This window comes from Salvelinus sp. IW2-2015, linkage group LG7, assembly GCF_002910315.2.
Source record: "Salvelinus sp. IW2-2015 linkage group LG7, ASM291031v2, whole genome shotgun sequence".
NCBI classification, from domain to species: Eukaryota; Metazoa; Chordata; class Actinopteri; order Salmoniformes; family Salmonidae; genus Salvelinus; species Salvelinus sp. IW2-2015.
In genome coordinates this window covers 34,155,181-34,161,268 of record NC_036847.1, presented here as the reverse complement: position 1 = coordinate 34,161,268, position 6,088 = coordinate 34,155,181, and positions in this window count along the sequence as shown.

Genomic DNA, 6,088 nt, shown 5'->3' with positions numbered 1-6,088 from the left:
CACAGTGGTCAGGTATTCTTCATCTCCCGGGTGGCGCAGTGGTCTAGGGCACTGCATCGCAGTGCTAGCTGCGCCACCAGAGTCTCTGGGTTCGGCGCCAGGCTGGGCTGGGTTCGCGCCCAGGCTCTGTGAGGCCGGCCGTAACCGGGAGATCCGTGGGGCGACGCACAATTGGCATAGCGTCGTCCGGGTTAGGGAGGGTTTGGCCGGTAGGGATATCCTTGTCTCAGTATGTAAAAAAAAATGTAATAAATGTATGCACTCTATGTAAGTCGCGTCTGCTAAATGACTGTAATGTAAAAAATGTGTACTCTCTGTTTAGGGCCAAATAGCATTCTGTTTGCTCTGTTTTTTTTGTTAATTCTTTCCAATGTGTCAAGTAATTATCTTTTGTTTCCTCATGATTTGGTTGGGTCTAATTGTGTCGCTGTCCTGGGGCTCTATGGGGTGTGTTTGTGAACAGAGCCCAGGACCAGCTTTGCTTAGGGACTCTCTCAGGTTCATCTCTCTGTAGGTGATGTCTTTGTTATGGAAGGTTTGGGAATCGTTCCTTTTAGGTGGTTGTAGAATTTAACGTCACTTTTCTGGATTTTGTAATTAGCGCGTATCGGCCTAATTCTGCTCTGCATGCATTATTTGGTGTTTTATGTTGTACACGGAGGATTTTTTTGCCGAATTCTGCATGCAGTCTCACCCCACGACCTGTGGAAAGAAATGTGTGTGTTTCTCTTTCTCTCGCTCTCCAATAGAAGCACAGTGTCTCTCTCTCTCTCTCTCTCTCACTGCAATACAACACTACTTTTCTCTCTCTCTTCTCCTCCTCCCTCCTCCCTCCCTCTGCAATACAACACTACCTTTCTCTCTCTCTTTCTTCTCTCTCTCCCTCCTCCCTCCTGAATATAACACTTCCTCTCTCTCTCTCCAATAGAAAACACAGTGTGTAGACTGGGACGTTCTATCGTACTTGATGCTGAAATGATGCTTTTTTAAGACAGAAAGGCAGAAAATAAAGAGGAGGCTGTAGCACATCTCAGCTGTCGTCCGGTTCTTTCGTGTCGCTCGCACACCACACACCACACACACACACACACACACACAGGGCACTACACACACACACAACCACCACAGCACACACACACACCACCACACACACACACACACAAACACACACACACACACACACACACACACACACACACGGACACACCAACGGTTGAGGCCGGACTCGGCTTGGTGAGGCTATAGCCAGAGATATATCAGCATTCTCAGCACATTGCTGCTCTATAGCCAGCCACACCCACACACCCACCCACCCACACAGGGGAAAATAGGATTTGTGCTCCCGGACAGCTAAGTGGAGAGTAATTCTAGTCCGGAACATGGAACAAGAGCTGATTTACTTCCAGACAACACTTCATCACGTTGCACATTCATGGACAAATAAGGTTATTTATTGGCCTTGTTATAGGTCAAATTAAAATGCTATTATGATCAGGTGAAAAGAATCAGCATTACCCGGATGTAAGGAAGGAAGTAACTGAGTGAGCTATTGCAGAATAATAGCAGAACACTGGGATTTTATACTTTTATAAATCATTATCACGTTAAGTGACTTGTCTATGTCTGTCTCCTATTATTTGCAAAGGATTCCAAGTCAGTTACTTTGAATAAAAGTGTCTCTTAACGCAAACTAAGGTATAATCTTAGAAATGTGTGCATTGAAGCCACTAGATGGCAGTAGAGTCCTTCAACCGGTGTATCATATCAAATACATAAGAGTAAAGTTATCGGTGCAACACAGTACATCTGAATCAAATAGAAAGCTAGCTTAACTTAAGTCGGAAGGAACGATATCAAGTACACTTGACGTCTACATAAGGAATACCTTGAAACACTTAGTGGGGTCTTTGTGAAGTGTCGTGTTCATATACCATATCAATAGGGTTAGACATGACTGGGACAGCACATAAGGACCCAGAATGACATGTGCAAGGAGCCCTGACTTATTATATCTTATTGTCACAATCTAACTCCCCCAGAGAGTTCATTCCACAGTCCAATCTAACTCTCCCAGGGAGTTCATTCCACAGTCCAAACTAACACCTCAGGGAGTTAATTCCACAGTCCAAACTAACACCCCAGGGAGTTAATTCCACAGTCCAAACTAACACCCCAGGGAGTTAATTCCACAGTCCAAACTAACACCTAGTTTGGGAACTGTTGCAGTTAACTCCTGAGGTGTTAGTTTGGACTGTGAATTAACTCCTGGGTTTAGTTTGGACTGTGGAATTAACTCCTGGGTGTTAGTTTGGATGTGTGGAATTAACTCCCTGGGGGAGTTAGTTGGACTGTGGAATTAACTCCCTGGGTGTTAGTTTGGACTGTGGAATTAACTCCCGGGGGTGTTAGTTTGGACTGTGGAATGACTCCCTGGGGTGTTAGTTTGGACTGTGCAGTTAACTCCCTGAGGTGTTAGTTTGGACTGTGGATTAACTCCTGAGGTGTTAGTTTGGACTGTGGAATTAACTCCCTGAGGTGTTAGTTTGGACTGTGGAATGAACCCGGGTGTTAGTTGGACTGTGGAATAACTCCCTGAGGTGTTAGTTTGGACTGTGGAATTATCCCGGGTGTTAGTTTGGACTGTGGAATTAACTCCTGGAGGAGTCTGGGGGAGTTAGTTGGACTGTGGAATTACTCCCTGAGGTTGTTAGTTTGGACTGTGGAATTAACTCCCTGAGTGTTAGTTTGGACTGTGGAATGAACTCCCTGGGGTGTTAGTTTGGACTGTGGAATTAACTCCCTGGGGGTTTGTTTGGACTGTGGAATTAATCCTGGGGAGTTAGTTTGGACTGTGGAATTAACTCCTGGGGAGTTAAGTTTTGGACTGTGGATTAACTCCCTGGGGTGTTAGTTTGGACTGTGGAATTAACTCCCTGGGGTTAGTTTGGACTGTGGAATGAACTCCTGGGGTGTTAGTTTGGACTGTGCAGTTAACTCCTGAGGTGTTAGTTTGGACTGTGGATTAACTCCCTGAGGTGTTAGTTTGGACTGTGGAATTAACTCCCTGAGGTGTTAGTTTGGACTGTGGAATTAACTCCTGGGGGAGTTAGATTGGACTGTGGAATTAACTCCCTGACGTGTTAGTTTGGACTGTGGAATGAACTCCCTGGGGTGTTAGTTTGGACTGTGGAATGAACTCCCTGAGGTGTTAGTTTGGACTGTGGAATTAACTCCCAGGGGTGTTAGTTTGGACTGTGGAATTAACTCCCTGGGGGAGTCTGGGGAGTTAGTTTGGACTGTGGAATTAACTCCCTGAGGTGTTAGTTTGGACTGTGGAATTAACTCCCTGACGTGTTAGTTTGGACTGTGGAATTAACTCCCTGGGGTGTTAGTTTGGACTGTGGAATGAACTCCCTGGGGTGTTAGTTTGGACTGTGGATGAACTCCCTGAGGTGTTAGTTTGGACTGTGGAATTAACTCCAGGGTGTTAGTTTGGACTGTGGAATTAACTCCCTGGAGGAGTCTGGGGAGTTAGTTTGGACTGTGGAATTACTCCCTGAGGTGTTAGTTTGGACTGTGGAATTAACTCCCTGGGGTGTTAGTTTGGACTGTGGAATGAACTCCCTGAGGTGTTAGTTTGGACTGTGGAATGAACTCCCTGGGTGTTAGTTTGGACTGTGGAATGAACTCCTGAGGTGTTAGTTTGGACTGTGGAATTAACTCCCTGGGGTGTTAGTTTGGATCGTGGAATTAACTCCCTGGGGTGTTAGTTTGGACTGTGGAATTAACTCCCTGGGTGTTAGTTTGGACTGTGGAATGAACTCCCTGGAGAGTTAGATTGGACTGTGGAATGAACTCTCTGGGGGAGTTAGATTGTGACAATAAGATATAATAAGTCAGGGTCCTTGCACATGTCATTCTGGGTCCTTAGTGCTGTCCCAGTCATGTCTAACCCTATTGATATGGTATATGAACACGACACTTCACAAAGACCCCACTAAGTGTTTAGGTATTCCTTATGTGACAGTCAAGTGTACTTGATATCGTTCCTTCCGACTTAAGTTAAGCTAGCTTTCTATTTGATTCAGATGTACTGTGTTGCACCGATAACTTTACTCTTATGTATTTGATATGATACACCGGTTGAAGGACTCTACTGCCATCTAGTGGCTTCAATGCACACATTTCTAAGATTATACCTTAGTTTGCGTTAAGAGACACTTTTATTCAAAGTAACTGACTTGGAATCCTTTGCAAATAATAGGAGACAGACATAGACAAGTCACTTAACGTGATAATGATTTATAAAAGTATAAAATCCCAGTGTTCTGCTATTATTCTGCAATAGCTCACTCAGTTACTTCCTTCCTTAACACCCGGGTAATGCTGATTCTTTTCACCTGATCATAATAGCATTTTATTTGACCTATAACAAGGCCAATAAATAACCTTATTTGTCCATGAATGTGCAACGTGATGAAGTGTTGTCTGGAAGTAAATCAGCTCTTTGTTCCATGTTCCGGACTAGAATTACTCTCCACTTAGCTGTCCGGGAGCACAAATCCTATTTTCCCCTGTGTGGGTGGGTGGGTGTGTGGGTGTGGCTGGCTATAGAGCAATGTGCTGAGAATGCTGATATATCTCTGGCTATAGCCCACCAAGCCGAGTCCGGCCTCACCGTGTGTGTGTGTGTGTGTGTGTGTGTGTGTGTGTGTGTGTGTGTGTGTGGTGTGTGTGTGTGTGTGTGTGTGTTGTGTGTGTGTGTGTGTTGTGTGTGTGTGTGTGTGCGTGCGTGGTGCGTGCGTGGTGCGTGCGTGCGTGTGACGAACGAACGCAACGGACGACAGCTGAGATGTGCTTACAGCGCTCTCTTTTATTTTCTGCTGTCTGTCTTTTAAAAAAGCATCATTTCAGCATCAGGATCGATAGAACGTCCCAGTCTACACACTGTTGTTTCTATTGGAGAAGAGAAGAGAGAAGTGTTATATTGCAGGGAGGGAGGAGGGAGAGAGAGAGAAAAGAGAGAGAGAAAGGTAGTGTTGTATTGCAGAGGGAGGGAGGGAGGGAGAGAGAGAGAGAGAAAGGTAGTGTTGTATTGCAGTGAGAGAGAGAGAGAGAGAGAGACACTGTGCTTCTATTGGAGAGCGAGAGAAAGAGAAACACACACATTTCTTTCCACAGGTCGTGGGGTGAGACTGCATGCAGAATTCGGCAAAAATATCCTCCGTTGTACAACATAAACACCAAATAATGCATGCAGAGCAGAATTAGGCCGATACGCGCTAATTATCAAAATCCAGAAAAGTGACGTTAAATTCTACAACCACCTAAAAGGAAGCGATTCCCAAACCTTCCATAACAAAGACATCACCTACAGAGATGACCTGGAGAAGAGTCCCTAAAAAGCTGGTCCTGGGCTCTGTTCCACAAACACACCCCATAGAGCCCAGGACAGCGACACAATTAGACCCAACCAAATCATGAGAAACAAAAAGATATTACTTGACACATTGGAAAGAATTAACAAAAAACAGAGCAAACTAGAATGCTATTTGGCCCTAAACAGAGAGTACACATTTTTTACATTACAGTCATTTAGCAGACGCGACTTACAGTAGAGTGCATACATTTTATTACATTTTTTTTCCATACTGAGACAAGGATATCCTACCGGCCAAACCCTCCCTAACCGGGACGACGCTATGCCATTGTGCGTCGCCCCCACGGATCTCCCGGTTACGGCCGGCTGCGACAGAGCCTGGGCGCGACCCAGCCCAGCCTGGGCGCAGACCCAGAGATTCTGGTGGCGCAGCTAGCACTGCGATGCAGTGCCCTAGACCACTGGCCACCCACGGGAGTGAAGATACCTGACCACTGTGACTGACCACAAACTTAAGGAAAGCTTTGACTATGTACAGACTCAGTGAGCATAGCCTTGCTATTATGAGAAAGGCCGCCGTAGGCAGACCTGGCTCTCAAGAGAAGACAGGTGTGCAACTGGCCAACAAGCAACGTCAACAATCACAGTAGCCCTTCATCAAGTACTGAGGTGGTGGAGAGAACCTGTTGAGCTGAGCCTGCATGAATA